Here is a 25,748-nt window from a genome sequence, read left to right as displayed (position 1 = left end):
GAGGGACAGACCAAAGAAACCAGATGAGCCAAACCCACAGAGCAACAAAGAGGGAACCAGCTTTGTACTCAATGGAAGTGAGATAGAAAGTCACCTCAAAAGGTAACAGGTTTGTTTTATACTGGGCCCTTGCATACCCCAAAGCTGGGTATATAGGCCTGCATTGGAAGGCATGTTGCAAAAGAAAAGAATCAGAGAGGGAAAGAATTCAGAACCTAGCTCACTAAGACAAAACTACTGATATGTAGCCTGCCCTGACCCAGGAAATATGGTGGAAGAGGGGAGTGGGAAGAATATAAGAGCCACAGAGTGAGTGGGCATACGCTGAGGCACAGTCTCCCCCCTAAACATTGACTGAGGCCTGCCGCGGACTGACTCTCGGGGAGATCAGGACCGAGGGAGAACAAGGGCGAAGGCTCAGGGAGAACTCGGGATTCGGCGAGGAAATGACAGACAGACACACTCAAGTTGAATATGCTGCTGCAATTTACTGAAGGTTTCATGAAGATTTTATACAGATTGAACAGAGAAACTTAGCAAGCCAACAAGTGATCTCAGAAATCATTAATCTAAACAATCTTGAGTATTGTTCTATTGTAAGCATACATGTAATGTTGATCAGGCAGGAACTGTACCCATTTTTTAAGAAGGGCGTCTTGTATCATTGACCACAACATTATACAAACAGAAACTAGGTGTAAGGTGAATAACAGGTTACTTATTTCTTATACCCCAAGGACTGTATAAACACCAAGGCTTACGCCTCCTTGTTAAGCGTTCCCGTAAATGGAAGAGAATGCCATAGCCTCCTTTTTACTTCATAATTCACCCATCTATTACCGAATTCATCATATCCTCCCTCATAGGGGAGTGGAACTAAGTAGATTCCAGCTCTAGGAGTCCACCATCTGCCCTTGATCAAGTACTGAACATATCCCCCAGGAAGTTTCCTGGTGGGAATGTCTAAGTTTTACAACTCCTTATCTGCAGAACTGTCATGTTTCTTATGAACACTACCGATCAACATTTCTACTTTCATATTCTCAGGCTCAGTATCGTTCTCAAACATCATAAGCTGTTTTTACTTTACACCATCTAAAAACTGTTCTAGAGTTAATTTTTTATTCCTAGTAGAGTTATACATTCTCTCCATTGCCCTAATCATAGGAGGGGCACATTCAATACTTAGATTGTTTCTTGTACTCTGATTGCGTGCATGATTACTAATAAGTGTTGAATTAGCTGTTCTTAGACAAACAGCTAGAAGAAAGCAGGAAAGAAACAGCATTGGCGCCAGCAATTAGGTCGTCGTGACTTCATGGGCAGCAGGAACCTTTACAGTAACTGACTGCCAAGGGGTCACCGGGGGCATCCCTCCGAGGAGTGCTGGCCCTCTGTCCTCAGCTCTCTTCCAGTGCAGAAGCATTTCTGCTTGCTACACAGGCGAGGTCGCCGTGGACGTAGCAGTTCCCCCTTTTTTGTTTTTAAAATGAAGCTCAAAGACTTTCTGTTTCACGGCAGCCACAGTGCTGAAAAGGCATGTAAGAAGAATAGGAAACAGAAAGACCACTAAAAGTATTAATAAAAGCAGCACGCCAATCAAAACAAAGTATTGAATCCAATCTAGAGGATTAAGAGAGCGAACTTGTTGTTCTAAATCCCTAGCTAAGGTTTTTAAACCTCCCATTTGTAGATGAGACTGACTAATGGCAGAAATATCTTTTTGTAATGTATCTATATCATGAGTAACATCATTATCCTTCCATACTCCTTGTAAATGAGCCTTTACCTTATCCCATGTTTCTGATGAATTATATGGAAGAGGTGTAACACAAATTGATTGAAAACTAGCATGACACCTAGTAGATAATGTAGTTTTTAAATTAGCTAGGTCTTGTCCTAGAGCCAGAACTACTTCCTCGAGAATATTTATTTTTGCTTCTAATTTAGTATCTATGGCAGCCTGTTCCATCAGGGCGGAAGTAATGTTTTTATTTAAAGCATTAACATAATGAGCTGTATGGATTTCCTCTACTAATGCTGTAGTAGCAATAGCGAAAGTGGTGAGTATTGAAATTAAAGCTGCGATACCAAGAATCAAAGCAGCAACAAACCTCTTTGGCCGCAATAGTGCATTAAATGTTTTTAACACTTGAAGAGCAGAATTATCATACCAAGGATCATCACCTAATTCTACTGGCAACATCACATAAGGAGGCCGTCTAACAATGAGCATTACTCCTAAATTCTTAGTGTCTCCTGAGGAGATACAATTAGTAAGTTTACAAGAATAACAATGAATTTGATAAGATTTTCCTACTTTAGTAATATTAACAAAATTTTGTTGAGCAATCAATAGAGCATTAGGATAAGCAGCACAAGCTTTAAGCCCATAAGGTATAGGTTTTGTAGTGTTAGGCTGTCTTTCAAGAAGCATATTTGCAGCGGCAACCAACCTGAATAAATCTGAATGAGTTCTAGATATATTTCCTTCTGTGGCTACCCAGGTTGGTTCCACATAGCCTTGAGAAAACCATCTTTTTATTTTTTCCCCTAGCATATCTCCTAATTTAAACCCATTAAATTTATCCTTATTATTTTTAATATAGTTCTTATATTTGTCTTCCCCTGAGGAAGCAGAATAATCCCATATTTTAACATCAGAGCTTTTTGGATTATAATATGTAGCAGCATTTGGGAAGCCGCAAGTTAACCAAGCAGGATATTTTGTGAGAGAAGAGTCCCAATACTGATTCCTGTCTCTATATTTTAATATACAGGATGGTAAAGGCAATTCTGTAACTTGTTGATGTGTCTCATTATAACCAGGAAAACCTAAAGTCTGTATTTGTAGACCCACATCCATCTCTTACTGTTATCTGTTCTATCTGGAGCGTCCGTTAGGAACGTCCGATAGCTGGCGCAAACAGCCTACTGGTACCCCTCCCCCTTGGAGCACAAGGCAGATTGGTACAGAATCTGCTCTACCTTCAAAATTAATAAAAGAGGAGGTACTCAGTCTGACTTCCGAGTCTTGAGCTCCGCCTATGCGCATAGAATCATTGGTTAAGATTTTAATAGGCTCCTGATCCAACCAACCCACAGGCTGTAACAAAGGGGGGTTAGGAACATATGCCCAATAGGGAATTCCCTGAACTTCAGCCGGCGCGGAGAGCAGAGACAAAAATGCCACAAAATACATGCAAGCAGTCAGGGGTTTTCCCTGGCTGATTATTAATTCTTTTGCTTCTCGAGTGAGAGTTCTTATCTTTGTCCATGTCAAATCATGTCCCCGTGTCGCTTTCAGTTTTAGTTTCTCCATCTGTCGGAGCAGCTGTTTGTTGTTCCTCTTTAGCTGTCTCCTGCGCCTGCGTAAAGTGTGGCCGGACGAGCCTGTCAGGGATCCAGATGGGAGAGTCCGCATCCTGTGGGAAAATATAAGCATATCCTCCTCTCGAGGTTATTAAAATATCTGGTCCTTTCTAGGAACCGGTCAGCATGTCTTTTCAAAGTACTTTTGGTAACATTGTTGGAGTTGTTTTTTGTTTTTTTTTTGTTTTTTTTTTTTTTTAGTTGAATAGTAAACTCTGGAGTAAGAGGATTTAATTTTAATTCATTCTGCTCTTGAGGGGGAGCTCCCTTTTGTTCTGGGCTAGGAGCTTGCCTTCCTCCTAGTTTTTTGACTCATTTTCCTCTTTTTCTTCCCCATTCAGGGAGGTCCCATCCTTATGGAACTTAGACTTACATTCATTTTTCCAATGCTTTCCTTTCTTGCACCTGGGACATAATCCAGGAGCAGGTCCCTTGTTATTAGGGCCTGAACTTTGTTGTCTGCAGTCCTTCTGCAGATGTCCTGTCTTATTACATTTAAAACATACAGGACCAGGTCCTTGTGGGGAGGCTTTTCCTCCCCCATAAGTCTTTTTTACATAGGCGCTGAATCTCTGTCCCTTCATGGCTGCAGCGTAGGCCATTCCCTGTACCACCGCTGGTGAGGCATCCAAACAGGCTTTAATGTAATCTTGTATTTGTCCTGTCTTTCTTATGGGTCTGATTAAATCCTGGCACAGCGCATTAGCATTTTCCCAAGCCAATTGTTTAAGGAGAAGATTAGTTAAGAAAAGCATAAATTCTTCTAAAACTTTTGTAGACACATTAAACCCATTTTTTGCCAACATGCGCTGTACCATGACCCCCAACATCTTTTCATTTCTACTCATTGAATGCCCCATGATTTCCTTGTGATTACTCACTCTTAACCGGTGATCCTTTACCGGCGGGACTGCAGTTCCCTGGTGAGAGCCGATCCTAAGTTCTGAGGAAAGAAAGAAAGAAAGCTTACCTGTCCTTCAGGTCCCTGTTCGGGGCGCCACCTGCCGCGGACTGACTCTCGGGGAGATCAGGACCGAGGGAGAACAAGGGCGAAGGCTCAGGGAGAACTCGGGATTCGGCGAGGAAATGACAGACAGACACACTCAAGTTGAATATGCTGCTGCAATTTACTGAAGGTTTCATGAAGATTTTATACAGATTGAACAGAGAAACTTAGCAAGCCAACAAGTGATCTCAGAAATCATTAATCTAAACAATCTTGAGTATTGTTCTATTGTAAGCATACATGTAATGTTGATCAGGCAGGAACTGTACCCATTTTTTAAGAAGGGCGTCTTGTATCATTGACCACAACATTATACAAACAGAAACTAGGTGTAAGGTGAATAACAGGTTACTTATTTCTTATACCCCAAGGACTGTATAAACACCAAGGCTTACGCCTCCTTGTTAAGCGTTCCCGTAAATGGAAGAGAATGCCATAGCCTCCTTTTTACTTCATAATTCACCCATCTATTACCGAATTCATCATATCCTCCCTCATAAGGGAGTGGAACTAAGTAGATTCCAGCTCTAGGAGTCCACCATCTGCCCTTGATCAAGTACTGAACATATCCCCCAGGAAGTTTCCTGGTGGGAATGTCTAAGTTTTACAACTCCTTATCTGCAGAACTGTCATGTTTCTTATGAACACTACCGATCAACATTTCTACTTTCATATTCTCAGGCTCAGTATCGTTCTCAAACATCATAAGCTGTTTTTACTTTACACCATCTAAAAACTGTTCTAGAGTTAATTTTTTATTCCTAGTAGAGTTATACATTCTCTCCATTGCCCTAATCATAGGAGGGGCACATTCAATACTTAGATTGTTTCTTGTACTCTGATTGCGTGCATGATTACTAATAAGTGTTGAATTAGCTGTTCTTAGACAAACAGCTAGAAGAAAGCAGGAAAGAAACAGCATTGGCGCCAGCAATTAGGTCGTCGTGACTTCATGGGCAGCAGGAACCTTTACAGTAACTGACTGCCAAGGGGTCACCGGGGGCATCCCTCCGAGGAGTGCTGGCCCTCTGTCCTCAGCTCTCTTCCAGTGCAGAAGCATTTCTGCTTGCTACACAGGCGAGGTCGCCGTGGACGTAGCAGAGGCCTTCATGAACCTACAGTGAATACCAACAACCCCACTGAGGAGTACCCTCAATGAAGAGGAGCAGGGTTGAGAGCATATAGAGTTTAACCTTTTATAAAAATAGAAGTTTGAAAAAGGTGGATGTGTGAGATTTGATTGATATATGGAAACTCCAAAAATGAAGACAAGTCAACTCAAAAGTACGGTGAAAATCCAGGCATGGTGGCCACGCCTTTAATCCCAGTACTCGGGAGGCAGAGGTAGGAGGATCACTGTGAGTTAGAGACCACCGAGACTGCATAGTGAATTCCAGGCCAGCCTGGGCTAGAGTGAAACTCTACCTCAAAAACTAAAAATAAAAATAAAAAAGTACAGTGAAAGCAGAAGTAGCAAAATTTATTACAAGCAGAAACCTCCCTTAAAGATAGCAGAGGTTCCAGGGCTGGGAGACAGCCTGAGTCAGCTAGGGCTTCTGTTTTATAGGGTTTGTTCTCCCTCCTTCCTTTTCTGTCATGTTAATGAGGAAGGTGTGTTCACCTCACCCAATTAGCCCCTCCCCCAAGACATAAAGCTGCTGGCCTTTTAATGTTTTTCTTTCTTTCCTAGGGTATGTTTTTATGATATTCTGCCCCTGTGAGTAATTGCATTAATAGACTGTCTGCCTCCTCCTGACCCATTTCCTATCTGCCTAAGTCCCCCTAACTCTCCTCAGTAAGAGGAAAACAAGAAACCAAATTGGTCCTCTTGGTCTTTTCACAATCTCAGGTAGTTACCTCATGTGCATAATCTCCTCTTCCCCAGCAATTTATTGCCTAAAGGCTCCTGATGATGTCCATTGGAAAAGATAATGAAGACACACTGATACATTTTTAAAGGGATTTAAAGAATCTCAGAAGTGCCCAGAGGTCCTTTGGAAAAAAATGGTCATGTTTTTGAGTTATGTGATGACCTTGCTGCTGAGTTGTGTGACTTGCTACTAGTAAATGCATCAGGATGGAGCTACATTAACCTTTACCACAAAGCAGCACTCTGGACCCAATGCAACCTGCCTCATAGGCTCTGTGGAGAAGGATCAGGTACCCGTGAGGACCCTGTCATATCTCCAAGAACTGCAGTGTTCTTGTATTTTGAAACTCTCTGAGCAGGTGTCTTACCTCCCCCTTCCCACAGAGCAGATGTCCTGTTGCTGGGGCTGGGCCTTTAACCTGCTTTTCCACATAAGCTTCAGGGGCAAGAGTGCAGAAGAGGGAACTCTCCCTTGTCTCGGTTGGACCCAGAGTCCTGGCAGCTTGTAAGGTGGCACTGAGAATCCTGGGCCCTTACAGTCATCTGGGCACTATAAGTCTCCCAGAAGGATGTTTCTTCTCAGGCCTGGGTTCCTCTTCTCTGTCCCTACAGAATGATGGGTACTAATGGCCCAAGATCACTGCACCCACTACAGGTTCTCAGATAGACACGCTGATCCTCATAATTCTGGTTGTGGCTTTTTCTTTTCTCTCGTGGGTTGGCTGCTTGTATGCAAACACCCAGCCTTCAAAGAGAGGGGAAGTTTGGTGAATATGTCTGACCTAAAAGCTGAGAAGTTGGAGGTGCTGCAGAAGAGGTGAGTGAAGGGAAGATGAAGTTAGGGATGTGGTCCTCTGCACCATGGTGCTGGGAGCACCTTATTTTGCATAGTGTACATCAAGTTAAAGCAGAGGTACTAGGCTTGCAAGCTCACAGTCATTTTATCCTAAGTTTTTTATTAGTTATGTGCATACTTAGTGTGTAAACAGCACATGTTGGTACAAGCATCCCTGTCCTCCCTTCTACAAAGGGACCCTCCTCATTGGGGATGCGAGTTATCCCCATGGGGTTTGTGGGTTGTGCATTGTGGAGGTAGTCATCAGTTATGGGGAAGAGGTAATGTCCCTGTGTGTAATGTCCAAACTTGTGGCTCTAACAATCTTCCTGCCCCCTCTTCCACAAATTTCCCTGAGCCATGTTGGGTTCCTTTTAGGTCTACTTCAGTGATGAGGTCTTGGGAACCTCTGTGTCTCTGGATCTCTGGTTTGGTAGGAGTTGATTGTTCTGTGTCTGTCTCCTTCACCCTTGTGCTGGTACCAGGTTCACCAAGAAAACAGCACTTTTCCTCATTTCCCTAGTTACTCTATGGTTTCAGCTGGGGCCCTGGTGAGGCATGATGGGCTGATTCTCTCCTCAGGTTCTGTGACCATCTGAAAAAGAGAAGCAGATTCTCCAATGGACAATGAAGTCAACACAAGATAAGTGGAATAACCATTATTATTTAGAGAGAATTTAATAGGCATAGGCCGTCTGGTAGCCCAAGATTGGTGAGAGCTTGATATTGGAGAGCGAACTCATTTTTTTATTATGATTCTGACTTGCTTCCCAGTTCTAGCTATGGATTCCCTTCCACTGAGTGGATCTGTTAACCAATACAAGAGAAGTTGGTTACCCACCATGACTATGTGTTGGGCCTTGAGCGGCCCAGGCGTGAGACCTAGTGGAACTTCCTGAGCCTAGCTAAAGTTTGGCAATCTGCCTCCAGCCAGCTATGACTCAGCAAGATGCCTAATGGCTTTTTGCCTGCTACTTCTGGGTAGGAATTGGAACTCCCACGTGCGTGCTTGGGACCAATCATCTCAAAGGTTGTGGTTTCCTATTGGCCCTCACCTCTCCCTCCATCCTAATATCCCAGCCTTCATCCCCAACATTATATAGCCAACTGCTTGTAACAATAAAGCGAGTTCCTGCTTCGACAAGACTCCCAACTCAGTGTGGTTTTTCTCTGGTGACTAGAAGAGGTTCTGAGTCCTCCGATGTTCACCCGCTTCCTCAACCCCTTGGGAGGAACCAGCTGGCCTGGTCCCTCCTCAGCACTACCTACCCAGCGGGGAGGAGCCTGGCATCTGGCCCCTAATGTGGGGCTCTGAGAACCCAGCAGACTAGGGCCCCATGTGAGGTATTCTCATTGAGAAGGTCAATCGATGTACATGTGCAGGTGAGTTATGAGGCAGTCTTCATATTTATTGTGCTAAACTTTGCTTCTATAACCTGTACTTTCTTGTCAACATCTCTTCATTCTCCTTCTCTTTCCTTTCACTTTTGGGTCTGGGCAAACTGCATCTGTGGCTTTTGTATTTTTAAATGGGTCATATGTCCCTAGTGGACACACTGTGTGGCTTTTGACCTCTAGGCTTGTGCCCCCCCCCCTCTCTGTCTCTCTCTCTCTCTCTCTCAATCCTTGGGCCTGTGAAGGAAGGCCAGCTTTTTCTGCCATTATGGAACTTCCCCTGGATCTGTAGGCTTCAATAAATATCCCTTCCTCCATAACTGTACCTGGTCTGGAAGTTTATCTTAGCGAACCTGAAGCTGTCTGATATAGAACTTGATAACGAGAAGTGGACTATGATAAACCTGACCTTGTGGATGTTAATCTTTTGGAACCTTTGTTTTGGAGGAATAGGCATGGACTTGCTACTTACAACTGAAGGTGTCTTCTGGAGGGGTAAGTCAAATTTTATGGACTATAGTAACAAAAACAGTGTGGTACTGGCACAAAAACAGACATGTAGATCAATGGAACAGAATAGAGGACCCAGATGTAAGCCCAAGTAGCTATAGCCACCTGATATTCGATAAAAATGCCCAAAATACTCATTGGAGAAAAGACAGCCTCTTCAGCAAATGGTGTTGGGAAAACTGGATATATATCTGCAGAAGGATGAAAATAGATTCTTCTTACTCGCCATGCACAAGAATTAAGTCCAAATGGATTAAAGACCTTAGCATCAGACCTGAAACTCTGAAACTGCTAGAGGACAAAGTAGGGGAAACCCTTCAACATGTTGGTCTTGGCAAAGACTTTCTGAATACAACCCCAATTGTTCAGGCAATAAAACCACAGATTAATCACTGGGACCTCATGAAATTACAAAGATTTTGCACTGCAAAGAACACAGTGAAAAAAGCAAAGAGGCAACCTACAGAATGGGAAGAAATCTTTGCCAGCTATATATCTGATAGAGGATTAATATCTAGGATATACAAAGAACTCAAAAGGTTAAATAATAAGGAATCAAACAAGCCAATCAAGAAATGGGCTATGGAGTTAAATAGAGCATTCTCAAAGGAAGAAATATGAATGGCATATAAGCATCTAAAAAAATGTTCTACGTCACTAGCCATCAGGGAAATGCAGATTAAAACTACATTGAGATTCCATCTCACTCCTGTCAGATTGGCCACCATCATGAAAACAAATGATCATAAATGTTGGTGGAGATGTGGAAAAAGAGGAACCCTTCTACACTGCTGGTGGGAATGCAATCTGATCCAGCCATTGTGGAAATCAGTGTGGAGGTTCCTAAAACAGCTAAAGATTGATCTACCATACGACCCAGCTATTGCACTCCTAGGCATATATCTGAAGGAATCATCTCATTTCCCTAGAAGTACGTGCTGAACCATGTTTATTGCTGCTCAATTTATAATAGCTGGGAAATGGAACCAGCCTAGATGTCCCTCAACTGATGAGTGGATAATGAAGATGTGGAACATTTATACAATGGAGTTCTACTCAGCAGTAAAGAAAAATGAAGTTATGAAATATGCAGAAAAATGGATGGACCTGGAAAGGATTATACAAAGTGAGGTAACCCAGGCCCAGAAAGCCAAGAGCCACATGTTCTCTCTCATATGTGGATCCTAGCTACAGATGACTGGGCTTCTGCGTGAGAATGAAAATACTTAGTAGCAGAGGCCAGTAAATTAAAAAGGAGACATAAAGGGAAGGGAAAGGAAGGGAGGAGGGTACTTAATAGATTGATATTGTATATATGTAAGTACAATGATTGTTATGGGGAGGTAATATGATGGAGAATGGAATTTCAAAGGAAAAAGTGGAGGGGGGAGGGAGGGAATTAACACGGGATTTTTTTATAATCATGGAAAATGCTAATAAAAATTTTTTAAAAATAAAAAATACATAAAAAAAAACAGCCTAGGAGCTGGAAGGATGGCTTAGCAGTTAAGGCACTTGCCTGCAAAGCCAAAGAACCCAGTTTCAGTACCCTAGGGCCCACGCAAGACAGATGCACAAAGGTGGTACATGCGTCTGCAATTTGTTTGCAGTGGCTAAAGGCCCTGGCATGCCCATTCATTCTCTCTCTCTCTCCCTCTGTGTCAAATAAATAATTTTTTTCAAAAACAGCAGAATTTGGGGCTGGAGAGATGGCTTAGCGGTAAAGCAATTGCCTGTGAAGCCTGGCTCAGTTCCCCAGGTCCCACGTTAGCCAGATGCACAAGGGGGCGCACACGTCTGGAGTTCGTTTGCAGAGGCTGGAAGCCCTGGTGCACTCATTCTCTTTCTCTCTCCCTCTGTCTTTCTCTCTGTGTCTGTCGCTCTCAAATAAAAAATAAAATAAAATAAAACAGCAGAATTTAAGGAGACAAAAGGCACAAAAACCATAGCATCTTGGGAATGTGAGAAGTTCCTCAGATTGTCTGAGGCAATGAGCTATCCTCTGTAAACCTTTCTACTGGTGCTACTTTAACTCTTCCTGGGGAGATGAGAACAAACATCTACTGACCCTAGATGGGACACCAGTGACAGACCAAGGTAACAGTCCCAACCAAAGCCCAGTTTGGAAAACCATTTAGTTTAATGAGTTTACTTAAGGAGCAGAGTCAGGGATTATTTAAAGAAGCATGGGTGACCCAAACAACCACGTCATTACAAAGTCCCAGACCATAATAAAGGCAACCTCATAAAAGTTTAAAAAAAAAAAAAAAGGGCTATGGAGCTAAATAGAGCATTCTCAAAGGAAGAAATATAAATGGCATATAAGCATCTAAAAAAATGTTCTACATCACTAGCCATCAGGGAAATGCAGATTAAAACTATATTGAGATTCCATCTCACTGCTGTCAGATTGGCCACCATCATGAAAACAAATGATCATAAATGTTGGCGGGGATGTGGAAAAAGAGGAACCCTTCTACACTGCTGGTGGGAATGCAATCTGGTCCAGCCATTGTGGAAAACAGTGTGGAGGTTCCTAAAACAGCTAAAGATTGATCTACCATATGACCCAGCTATAGCACTCCTAGGCATATATCTGAAGGAATCATCTCATTTCCCTAGAAGTACGTGCTCAACCATGTTTATTGCTGCTCAATTTATAATAGCTGGGAAATGGAACCAGCCTAGATGTCCCTCAACTGATGAGTGGATAATGAAGATGTGGAACATTTATACAATGGAGTTCTACTCAGCAGTAAAGAAAAATGAAGTTATGAAATTTGCAGAAAAATGGATGGACCTGGAAAGGATTACACTAAGTGAGGTAACCCAGGCCCAGAAAGCCAAGCGCCACATGTTCTCTCTCATATGTGGATCCTAGCTACAGATGACTGGGCTTCTGCGTGAGAATGAAAATACTTAGTAGCAGAGGCCAGTAAGTTAAAAAGGAGACATACAGGGAAGGGAAAGGAAGGGAGGAGGGTACTTAACAGGTTGATATTGTATATATGTAAGTACAATGATTGTGATGGGGAGGTAATATGATGCAGAATGGAATTTCAAAGGAGAAAGTGTGTGGGGGAAGGGAATACCACAGGATATTTTTTTATAATCATGGAAAATGCTAATAAAAGTTTAAAAAAATAAAAATTAAATTAAATTTAACTTAAAAAAAAGAGGGCTATAGACCTGGCCATGGTGGTACTTGCCTTAATCTCAGCACTCAGAAAGCAGAGGTAGGAGGATCACCATCAACAAGGCCATCCTGGGACTACATAGTGAATTACAGGTTAGCATGGGCTAGAGTGAGACCCTACCTCAAAAACAAAAATTAAAAAACAAAAACAAAAACAGGTGGTTATAGCATTTATAATTAAATGTTTCTCATGGTTTCAATAATCTGATTGTATTCTCTGTACAATAGTGCCAAATCGGTTCATGTATAGGCTATCCAATACAAGGTACTCATGGCACCTCCCATCACAGGGCCAGGGCTTGTCCTATCACATTACCACAGACTTGCTGCATTAATTTCACTTTTATAATAACCCCTCTCTGGTGATCATGAATCCATGTATGCTGAGAACATTAATTCATTCCTTAGAGCAAAGTACATTTGAGCTAATGACCTCTTAACAGCCCCACTGTTTTACACTGTTATATAAGGGTTTAAATTAGTAAAACATGGGCTGGAGAGATGGCTTAGCAGTTAAGGATTTTGCCTACAAATCTAAGAACCCAAGTTTGATTTCCCAATACCCATGTAAACCAGATACACAAGGTGGTGCATGCATCTGGAGTTCATTTGCAGTGGCTAGAGGCCTTGGAATGCCAACTCATTCTCTGTCTCTTTCTCTCTAATAAATAAATAAAATAAAGTATTTCTTTTTAAATTGCAAGACATAAACTTTAGGGAACATATTGAAACTACTTCACTGCAGATCACTTAACTATATCAATCTTGGTTTTTGCAATTGTAAGGGCATCGCTACTCTTTTCCTAGTGGGATTTTCCAACAAGACCTTTACCTCTTCCAGGTATTGCTGCAACTCATTGAAAACCAAAGCCATGGTCATGGATTCATGATCACCAGAGAGGGTTTATTATAAAGGTGAAATTCACCTAGCAAGAATCAAGACAATACAGTCCTACCAAAAACTATAAATCCATCAGAAATGATCACCAATGAGACTGTTTTAGATGAAATGCTTGACAAGGATTTCAAGAAAATGATGGTAACTTTTCCCAAAGAAATGAAGAGAATCAAAGAAGAAAAGAAAGGAATTAAAGAAGAAAGCAAACTTCTGAAACAGAACACAGGAAACCAGATTAATGAAATAAAGAGGTCATTACAAGACATGATTAAGGAAATAGAAGTACTGAAGAAAAATCAGGCTGAAATCCTGACTCTGAAGAATACAGTCAATGAAATAAAAAACTCTGTGGAAAGTCACCAGCAGAATGGATGAGGGAGAAAACATATTATCTAAACTAGAAGACCAGGTGGCAGATCTAATACAATTAGCAAAGAGAAAACAAACAGTATTAAGGTCACAGACTTAAGGTCGCAGATAACATCAAACACAATTGTAGTGGGACACTTCAATACCCCACTCTTATCAATTGGCAGATCATCCCAGCAAAAAATAAACAGAGAGACATCTGAATTAAATGATGTCATGGGACAAGTGGAACTAACAGATATCTACAGAACATTCCATCCAAATGCTGCAGAATATACATTTTTCTCAGCAGCATGTGGAACATTCTCTCAAATAGATCTTTTATTAGGACACAAAGCAAATCTCCACAAATGTAGGAAAATTGAAATAATCCCTTGTACTCTTATCTGACCACAGTAGGATTAAACTGCAAATCCGCAACAAGAAAAGATACAGAGAATACAGAAATTCATGGAGACTAAACAGTACACTATTGAATGATCAATGGGTCATTGAAGAAAACAATAAATTCATAGAATCAAATGATGATGATAACACAACATACCAAAACCTTTGGGATCAATGAAGGCAGTCCTGAGAGGAAAATTTATAGCTCTAAGTGCCTATATTTAGAGTTCAGCTGGGCGTGGTGGCGCATGCCTTTAATCCCAGCACTCGGGAGGCAGAGGTAGGAGGATCACCGAGAGTTTGAGGCCACCTTGAGACTACATAGTGAATTCCAGGTCAGCCTGAGCCAGAGTGAGACCCTACCTTGAAAAAAAAAAAAAAAAAAACTAAAAAAAAAAAAAAGAAATAGATTTCACAAATAAACAATTTAATATTTCACCTTAAGGCCTTGGAAAAAGAACAAGACAAACCAAAAATCAACAGATGAGAAGAAATCATAAAGATCAGGGCAGAAATTAATAAAATAGAAACAAAAATCCAAATAATCAATGAAACAAATAGTTGGTTCTTTGAAAGGATAAACAAGATTGATAAACCCTTAGCAAATTTGACCAGAAGAAAGAGAGAAGAGGCAAAAATTAATAAAATTAGAGATGAAAAAGGTACCATTACAACTGATAACAAAGAAATTCAGATAACTATAAGAACATACTTTAAGAATATATATGTCTCTAAGTTTGAAAATCTGAAAGAAATGGATGATTTCCTTGATTCATATGACCTACCAAAATTAACTCAAGATGAGATAACCATTTAAATAGACCTATAACAAGTACAGGGATCTACGTAGTTATAAAAATTCTCCCAACTAAAAAAAGCACAGGCCCAGATGGATTCACTGGTGAATTTTACCAAACCCCCATGGAAGAACTAACACCAATACTTCACAAACTTTTCCATGAAATAGATAAGGAAAAAATTCTACCAAACTCCTTCTATGAAGCCAGCATCACCCTCATACCAAAACCAGACAAAGACAGAACAGAAAAAGAAAATTACAGACCAATCTCCCTCATGAACATAGATGCAAAAATTCTGGCAAACAGAATACAAGAATATATCAAAAAGATTATTCACTCCAACTAAGTTGGCTTTATCCCAGGGATACAGGGATGGTTCAACATATGCAACTGAATAAATGTAATACATCATATAAATGGTCTGAAGGACAAAAGTTACATGATCATCTTAATAGATGTAGAAAATGCATTTGACAAAATCCAACATCCTTTCATGGTAAAATTATTATAGAAAATGGAAGAAGAACATATCTCAACATAATAAAAGCTATTTATGACCAACCTACAACCAAAATAATACTAAATGGTGAAAAACTCAAAGCATTTCTGCTTAATTCAGGAACAAAACAAGGGTGTCCAATGTCCCCACTTTTATTTAATATAGTACTGGAAGTCTTAGCTATAACAATAAGGCAAGAGACATTCATAAAAGGGATAAAAACTGGGCATGGTGGTGCATGCCTTTAATCCCTGCACTCACTCGGGAGGCAGAGATAGGAAGATTGCTGTGAGTTTGAGGCCACCCTGAGACTACGAAGTGAATTTCAGGTCAGCCTGGGCTAGAGTGAGAGCCTACCTCAGAAAAAAAAAGGCGGGAGGATAAAAATAGGTAAAGGAAAAGAACAAATTGTCAATATTTGCAGATTATATGATTCTATACATAAAAGACCCTAAAAACTACCAGCAAACTGTTAGAGCTGATAAACACTTTTGGCAATGTAGTAGGATACAAAATAAATACACAGAACTCAGTAGCTTCCCTATATACTAACAACAAACATGGCAGAGAATGAAATCCGAAAATCTCTCCCATTCACAATTGCTTTAAGAAACAAAAAAATTAATAAAGTACCTTGGAATAAATTTAACTATGGAAGTGAAGGATCTCTACAATGAAAACTTTAAAATACTCAAGCAAGAAATTGCAGAAGACACAAGGAAATGGAAAGACATCCCATGTTCTTGTATTGGAAGAACCAATATTGTGGAAATGTCAATCTTACCAAAACCAGTCTACACATTTAATGTAATTCCCATTAAAATTCCAATGGCATTCTTCACAGGAATAGAAAAAACAGTCCTAGAATCAATTGGGAAGCACAAAACCCCTCAAATAGCCAAAACGATTTTGAGCAACAAGAATAAGGCTGGTGGTATCACCATACCCAATTTTTAGCTATATTACAAGCCATCATAACAAAAACAGCATGGTATTGGCACAAAGACAGACATATAGATCAATGGAACAGAATAGAGGACCCAGATGTTAGTTCAGGCAGCTACAGCCATCTGATTTTTTACAAAAATGCCAAAAATATTCACTGGAGAAAAGACAGCCTCTTCAACAAGTGGTGCTGGGAAAACTGGATATCTATATGTGTAAAGATGAAAATAGATCCTTGTCTTTCTCCATGCACATGAATCAAATCCAAGTGGATCAGGGACCTTAATGTCAGACCTGAAACTCTGAAATTGCTAGAGGAAACTCTTCAACATATTGGCATAGGTAATGACTTTCTGAATATAACTCCAATTGCTCAGAAAATAAAACCACTAATCAACTACTGGGATCTCATGAAATTACAAAGCTTTTGTACAGCAAAGGACACCATGAATAGAGCAAAGAGACAAACTACAGAATGGGAGAAAATCTTTGCCAGCTACACATCTGACAGAAGATTACTATCCAGAATATAAAAGAACTCAAAAAGTAGAACAATAAGAAATCAAACAACCCAATCAAAAAATGGGCTATGGAACTAAATAAAGAGTTCTCACTGGAGAAAATACAGATGGCATATAAATATCTTAAGAAATATTCTACATCCTCAGCCACCAGGGAAATGCAAATTAAAACTACCTTGAGATTCCATCTCTCTCCCATCAAAAAAACAAATGACAATAAATGTTGGCAAGGATGTGGTAAAAGGGGAACCCTTCTGCACTGTTGGTGGGAATATAATCTGGTACAGCCATTGTAGAAATCAGTGTGTAGGTTCCTGAGACAGCTAAAAATAGATTTTCCATGTGATCCAGCTATAGAACTCCTACACATATATCCTAATGAGTCTTCTCACTACATTAGAGATACTTGCACAACAGTGTTTATTATCACTCTATTCACAGTAGCTAGGGAATTGAACCAGCCTAGATGTCCATCCACAGATGAATGGATAATAAAGATGTGGTATATCTACACAATGGAGTTCTATTCAGTGTTAAAGAAAAATAAAATTATGAAATTTTCAGGGAAATGGATGAAAATGGAAAGGATTATACTAAGTGAGGTAACCCAGGCCCAGAAAGCCAAAATGTCACATGGTCTCTCTTATATGTGGATCTGAGCTACAAATGTATAGATTTGTGTATGATCTGGAAACAAAAATCAGTAGCAGAGGCCCATAAGCTGGAAAAAGGATATAAGGGAGGTAGAGGAGGGAAGGTCTTAATGGGATGGTATTGCTTTTATATATACATACGTACGAACATACATAAATGTACATGTACACTACCACCCCAATGGACACTCTCAAACGTATAAGCTGTCTTGTGTCCTACTCTTCCCTTGATCCCAAAATGGCCCTCTTCCTCCTCTCTTGCTCCAAGCCCTCTATCTTTCACCTCTGAATGCTCATCCTCCCTTTACACCTGGTGTTTTGATGTCATAGCTGTTGGCAAAAATAACAAGCTCCTTTATTCTCCCTTCTGCTTCTAATGGGGTGCACAGAGCCCATCTCACTCGCCTTTTCTACAACAAGTGTCTGACAGGGACTGCCCAGAACCCAGCTCAATACAAAGGTGGCATGAGGGAAGAAGGCTCTGCTTCATTCAGGATCAAGTTGCAACAACATGCTACACTGGTGCTATCGACCTTACCACTCTGCCACCTCTAGCCACCATAAAACTGCCTCCTTGTCACCTGCCCTGAAGAGAGACATTAACTGCATTATCTAGCCTTTCCCATAAGAACTCATTACCCTTATGGTCAGCATGAAAAACTTAACCTTCATCTCTTATTGACAAAAGGCTGGAATGTTAGGTCAGGACAAAATGGAGTCGCTGAGGACAATAGGAGGGCTGCAGGAGGGTGACAGAGACATAAGTGGGTCATCCACATTCCTCAAGGAACCACCCAGCCATTATCCCTTCCTAGCCTAACATTGCTCCAGGTCTAGATTTCCTGCCACCTTATGTCTCAGGACACCTGGTTACTGTTCTGGTGTTACAGACTGGCTATCTTAAATGTCCCCTAAAGAGAGCTTCTTTTTTATTTTTTTCACTCCCCCTTTCCTCACCTTCCCCTAACTAAAGAGCTATATATAGTCCACTGTCTGTGATCCCAAGTTGACTGCTCTGCTCTTGAGAGTCAATCCTGGCAGCTCATGTTTTTCCTGAATAAAAGCTTCCATCTTTGCCTCAAAAACAAACAAATAAAAAAACAAACAAACAAAAAGCCTTTTTATGGGCACATTCTAAATTGACCCGTTACACAAATTTTGTGTCACCCCATCTGGCTTCATTTAATGACAGCTGGGAGGAAAATTTTCCCCTTCTTCCCTTAGTCACTTAAACACTTCATAAATGACCTAAGAGAAAAATTATGCAACAATTTACAAAATGAATATAACTTGATGCCTAAGGGGCTAATTGGCTAAATCCCAAAAATTGGTACTCTTCTCTCAATTTAATATCTTGGGTCTTTCCTACTGTTTTACTTTTTTAATATTTTTATTTATTTGAAAGAGAGAGATACAGAAATAGGCAGGTAGAGAGAGAGAGTGAGAGAACAGGCATGCCAGGGCCCCCAGCCACTGCAAACAAACTCTGGATGTGTGTGCTCCCTTGTGCAACTGGTTTATGTGGGTCCTGGGAAGTCAAATCTGGGTCCTTCAGCTTTGCAGGCAAGTGCCTTAACTGCTGAGCCATCTTTCCAGCCCTACCTGCTGTTTTATTTTTGTTGTTGTTGTTTTTATTTTTTAATTAATTTGCTTTTTAATTTTTTTTCTTTTTTTATTTATTTTTTATTTTTTAAAATTTTTATTAGCATTTTCCATGATTATCAAAAAATATCCCATGGTAATTCCCTCCCTCCCCACCCCCTACACTTTCTCCTTTGAAATTCCATTCTCCATCATATTACCTCCCCATCACAATCATTGTACTTACATATATACAGTATCGACCTATTAAGTACCCTCCTCCCTTCCTTTCTCTTCCCTTTAATTTATTTTTATTAACAACTTCCATGATTGTAAACAATATCCCATGGTAAGTTCCCCCCTTCCCTCACTTTCTAATTTAACCTCCACTCTCCATCACATCCCCTCCCCCTCTCAATCAGTCTCTCTTTTATTTTGATGTCATCATCTTTTCCTCCTATTATGTGTAGGTAGTGTCAGGCACTGTGAGGTCATGGATATCAAGGCCATTTTCTGCTGTTTCAATTGTGGGTATTGGATATCTTCTTCTAGCATCTCCCTGGTCTCCCAGTTCACCAAAACTAAAGCTCTCCTTGCTGTCTTCATGGCAACCTCCACTCCCTACATGATGATATTCTCAAATGAAATATAGTTATAGAAAACAAAAAGGGGGGAGATGTTGGGATTGACAGTCTAATGCCTAGCAGTAAAGACATTTCATTTATCTCATATATTCTATCTTCATATATTATCTGCTGTTCTCTTCCTTTTAAGAACTGACATTTCAGCTGCCTTATCAGTAAGGCATTAATTCCTACCACCTCTTCATGCAGTACTGGAAGAAATATTTTCTTTTTTAAATATTTTAAAATATTGTTTATTATTTTAAATATCATTTTAAAACTATTTTTATATTAACACATATTGATTATACAAATGAATAGAATTCTCTGTAACATTTCCATACTTGTATACATTGTGCACTAATCATGCATATTCCACTTTCTACTCTGTTAATATCTTATTTATTTCCTCATCTATTTATTTGAGAGGCAGCAAGAGAATGGGTGCACCAAAAACTCTAGCTACTAAAAATGAACTCCAGACATATGTGACACCTGGTGCATCTGGCTTATATGAGGACTGGGGAATCAAACCTGGGTCCTTAGGCTTCACAAGCAAGCTCCTTAAGCACTAAGCCATCTCTCCAACCCTATCTTATACCTTTTATTTTATTTTGTTTTATTATTAAGAACACATTTTGGGGCTGGAGAGATGGCTTAGCGGTTAAGCGCTTGCCTATGAAGCCTAAGGGCCCCAGTTCGAGGCTTGATTCTCCAGGACCCACGTTAGCCAGATGCACAAGGGGCACACACATCTGGAGTTTGTTTGCAGTGGCTGGAAGCCCTGGGGTGCCCATTCTCTCTTTCTCCCTCTCCCTTTCTAAACAATGAATGGGTTGTGGAAGAAATTATAAAATTTCTAAAATTGAATGATAATGAAAGCACAACTTACCAAAACAATGAAGGCAGTCCTAAGGAGAAACTTCATTGGTTAAATACCTTCATAACATAGAGAGATCAGAAATTAACCATCCACCAAGGCATTGGGGGAAAACAAAACAAGAAGAAGCCAACCCTAAGTGCTCCAAACATAAAGAAATATCAAGATTAGATCAGAAATTAATGAATTGCAAACTAAGAAAACAATTAAGAAAGTTAGACTGATGGAGAGGGGGAAAAAAAGAAACTTAATGAAACAAAAAGATGGTTCTTTGAAAAACAAAACAAGATTTATAAACCCTTGGATAATTTGGTCAAATGAAAGAAAAAGAAGTCTCACATTAACAAAATCAGAAATGAAAAGGGAGAGGTCACAACTGGCATCAATAAAATTGGAAGAAACATCAGGACACACTTCCAAAAGCATTACTCCATAAAATTGTGTAATCTGGAAGAAATGGATGAATTCCTAGACACATACCACCTACCAGAGCTAAACTTAGAGCAGCTTAATCTCCTAAACAAACCTGTCACATCTATGGAGATTGAAAAGGTAATCAAAAGTCTCCCCAAAGAAAAGTCCAGAAACTGATAGATTTTTCAGAGGAATTCTATCAAACCTTCATTGGAGAACTGCAGCCAATTTGTCTCAAACTGTTTCACATAATCAGAGAACAGGGAATGCTCCATAACTCCTTTTATGAAGCTAGAATCACCATAATTTCAAAACCAGACAGAAATACAACAAGAAAACTATAGGCCTATATCCCTGATGCAAAGATCCTGAACAAAATCCTCACAAACCAGGCCCAACAGCCCACCAACAGCATTATCCACCTTGATCAAGAAAGTTTCATTCCAGGCATGCAGGGATGGGTCAACCTATAGAAATCAGTTAACATAATTAACCACAAAAATAAACACAAGAATCACATGATGATGTCAAGAGATGCAGAGAAGGCCTTTGACAAAATACACACACACACACACACACACACACACACACACACATATATTTAAAGCCCAAATAATGCTTAATGGGGAAAGACTTAAGGAATTATCAGTAAGATCAAGAATAAGACAGGGGTGCCCACCTAACCACTGCTACTCAACATAGAACATAGAACATAGAAGTCCTAGCCTAAACAATTAGACAGGAGAAAGAAATTAAAGGGATACAACTTGGAAAGGAAGAAGTCAAGTTAGCCCTATTTGTAGATGACATGATCCTACACTTAAGTGGCCCAAAAGTCTCCACCTCAAAACTTCTAAATGCAATTAATTCCTTCAGGAAAGTGGCAGGATACAAAATCAACACACAAAAATCAGTAGTCTTTCTATATGCAAAGGACAAACACATAGAGAAAGAAATCAGCAATCCACTTAATGTTCATATTCATACATTAATGCTACTCTCACTTCTAATTAGAGAAGTTTCTCTTTTCAGATGGCATGACCACTGGGATGACCCAGCAGGCAACATAAAGAAGCGGAGAAGAAGTGACAGAGGAGTGCCTAACACAGAAACACCCTCCAAGGCTCAGGCAGGGAAGGTCCACTGTGGAAGAGGTGACAGAAAGAATGTAAAAGCCAAAGGAAGCGTACCACTCCTTACAATGCAACTATCCAGACAGAAATTGGCCTTGATATTCATGATCTCGCAGTGCCCAGCAATACCATCACAAGACCCTTATAATAAGAGAAAAGATGATTACATCAAAATAAAAGAGAGACTAACAGAGAGAGGGAGGGGATATGATGGAGAGTGGAGTTGTGAAGGGGAAAATGGGGGAGGGGAGGGAATTATAGTTTCTTGTCTGTAAGTATAGAAGTTGCCAATAAAAAAAGTCAAAAAGAAGAAGAAGTTAGTGAGGCTGTCCCAGTTTCAATAGCCTCAGAATTATTTTTGAATTCCTCCCTGTTTTCTCTTCAGATAGGATAAGTCCATACTCTCTTTCAAGTGTAAAGTCCTCTGATGGTTAGCTTTTGCAAATACTCCCCATACGTGGTCTCCTTGAGCTAATTAGTTAGCTGTTGGGCACTGCCAGGCACAGGCTGGAGCCTTCAGGAGATGGGCCTGAGCTACCAGGCACAGCTAAGTACCCCCTGGGCTACAGGAGGATACTTCCTCTCCAAGCCCAGCACACCTGGACTTAGGCTTTGCTCATAGCCCTGTAACCTTTGGCCTGTTGCCTAGAAAACTCCTTATATGGTATCAACCAGCAGCCTTCACACATCCCATCCCCCTGTAACCTTCTTCCTGCCACTACTTAGATCACCTGACCCTCTCTCTACCTGCTGGAATGAACATTCCTAGACACCAGCAAGCAACCTTTGAATACACCAACCCCCTGAGGACCCTTTTCCTGCTCTATCTCAATTGTTTATAAAAGTTCAGTGTCCTGACAACTAAACCAAGCTACTCTCTGAAGTTTTCTCCCAGGTGTATTTCCCATGGTGCTCACAGCTGCTCAAGACCCTGTTCTCCATGGCTGCCTGAATGCCTTCAGTGAACAGTGGCCCCAAGGATCCAAGGACCCACAGTTGGTGCCTGAACAGGGACCCCCTGAGATGTCACAGGTAAGTGAGTGCTCCCCCAGAGGAACAATATGGCAGATATCAGCCCCCTGGGGCCTTGCCTCCACGTTTGTGAGGGCTGGCAGGTTTTGCTTTCTCCTCCTTTACTTTCAGTTCACGCCATCATGATGGACCAGACATGACGAACTGGCAACTGACATCTCTTGGCCAAGGGCACTCTTTGACACTGACTGAAGGCAAGACATCCTTTGTCTGGACCCTCCAACAGCCCATTTGGGCATTGACAAAGACTTTCTATCTATTTCTCTCCAACACAAAAACCCAGCAACACACCGACCTCATAAAACCCTTTAGGGCAGGTCGCCATTCTCTTAAACTTGTGGACAGGCTTGCATCCAGACAACTGGGGAATCCCCCATGGTGCTACTCAGCCCTTGGGAATGTTGCCTTCTACTCTTAGCATGTCCATCCTTTTTCTATCATGAATAATATTGTCTCCCACTAAAAGAAATCAGATTCCTGGATTAAGGGCTGTCCTGAAAGTTAGGTGAATTAAATTTTCTCGAAGAGAAGCTATCTCCTTCTGGGAAGAAGTCCACCAGATCGCCCCCTGGATGATTTGTGGGGATCCATGTGACCCAGACATGTGGACCCACATACCTTATACCTTATCTAGCCAAGAGATAAAACGTTCAGGAAGAAAATTTCCCTCACTCCCTTTTTATCTTTCAAGCTTCTCTGCTAGGACAGCAGCAAAACTGCAATCTGGCTGCACAAGCACTCCAGAGCAGCTTGGTCCAGCAGTGGGCTCATGTACACCGAGTGTCTCCGCTTCCCTTCCCAGTGTCCCCAGCCTCCTTCCTCCTTTCCCCTTCATGAAGCCAACTCTGGGGTATACTTGCCCTGTGAGGCCACATTTGGGAGGCTCCATTTCCTCTCCTGAAGACCATGTTCCAACCTGGCCTGCAGGCAGCTCTGCATCTCGGCTACTGACTCTGTGTCTACCAGACACGACCCCAAATGAGAGCCCAGAGCAAGGCATGTCTGATCTGAAGGTAATGAGTCATGCAAGCTCCTGCCTTGCCCAGCTGCTGCCCACTGCGCTGGCACCATGAAGCAGCAGAGAAAAGAGGAAAAAAAGTCACATTTAACTAAAGCCGATGGTGGGCTGAAATTTTATATAAACAATGCCATACTTTGTTCCATGGTATCATAAATATAATTACTGATGTTCTTGGTCAACTTCAATTTACACAGAGGATTATTGAAAACAACAAAATTCCCTCTGAGGTGGTGACTCATAATTTGCCAGGTATTTTTAAAAGATTGTAATGTCCTGTTAGTTAAAAGGAGGAGGCAGCTGATCTAACATCTAGGCCAGCCTGCCTCAGGACAGAAACAAAAATTTGCCTTTGTTACTCCTAATAAAAACATTTCCAAGTGTGTTAGAAGTATTGATGTCAAAAACTTGTTTTAATCTAGACTACTTCCTTGTCAGTGAGTAATAGGATTCATCAATTTGGTGTAGTTTCTTTTAATAGTCTTATAAGAAAGATGGCTAAATATGGGGTGAGATGAGTTAATTGAAGAAACTGGGAAAGAATTCTTCAATGTGGGACATAGAATGCTTGTTAAAAATGCTTTTTGAGCAGCCTCCAGCTCTCTTTCTAGAAGGATCTCCCAGAAGTGCCTTCTCAGACCTCCATAGCCATCTGCTTAGGACCTCAAAGCAGGAGGCCAGAGTCCTCATGGAGGGAAGAAGGCTTCGGAGGCAGCTGCGTGGGACAACAACTAATCAAGATGAGCACCTCAGGAAGCTGGACACTTCTGGTGTGGAGCACCAACACCCCGTGAAAGTAGACGGGCCAGCAGGGCCAGGCCAACCCACTAAACCCATCGCCTATGTAAGGCCCATGCACATTGAGGCCCCAGCAACTGCAGAGCCAGAGGCAGCCCTGGATGCACAAAGACCAGAAAGATGCCACTCCAGAAGACATCGAGCGCAAAGAAGCCACCCCAGGGGAGGGAGAACAGAGAGAAGTGGCCAGAGAAGGACCAGGGAAGGGAGGCAGAGGACAGAGAGAAGGAGCCAGAGAAGGAGTAGCTGCCACCAGCAGGCAGCCTCTCAGGAGCCACCAGAAGTCCCTCAGGAGCACTTTATGGAAATGGTGCTGGACAACGATGACCTGGCCCTGTATGCTGACTTGGAAGATGGGCTGGCCCCCTACTTCCCCTTTATTCAAATAACCGCAGCGCCAATGGGGACTGTCCAGGAGCTGCCCCAGCCCTCTGGCCACTGGTCCCTCATGGGACGTCAGGCAGCCACCCTGTACCCCACTATCGCCTTCACCCCTCTGTCAGGCACTGCCCTGCACTTCATGCAGACCTCCTTCGGGACCCATGTGTTCGGGATTCCAGAGTTCTTCACTCACATTGGTATCTAACCTGTCAAACCTAGTACCAACCCATCCCCAGATGTATAACCACCAAACATTTGTCAAAAAGAAAATACAATGGAGCCAGGCATGGTGGCACACATCGTTAATGCCAGCACTTGGGAAGGCAGAGGTAGGAGGATCTCAGTGAGTTTGAGGTCACCCTGAGACTACATAGTAAATACCAGGTCAGCCTGGGCTAGAGTGAGACCCTACCTCGAAAAAAAAGAAAGAAAAAGAAAAGACACAATGGAAAGCAAGAACAGTGACGTCCGAGGAAATACCACTAACAGGATATCCAGCAAGGCTTTTTCTAAGACTGTAGTTAATATCCCCCAAGAGGAATGGGATAATGGTGTACCCTCGACATGTGTGTTGTATGTAGAGCCAATCCCAGATGTTCTGATGGAAGCCAGGGCTGGAGGGAGACAAAATG

Source organism: Jaculus jaculus, chromosome 1 (assembly GCF_020740685.1).
Source record: "Jaculus jaculus isolate mJacJac1 chromosome 1, mJacJac1.mat.Y.cur, whole genome shotgun sequence".
In the NCBI taxonomy this organism is placed as follows: domain Eukaryota; kingdom Metazoa; phylum Chordata; class Mammalia; order Rodentia; family Dipodidae; genus Jaculus; species Jaculus jaculus.
Note: the sequence above shows the minus strand (reverse complement) of the source record.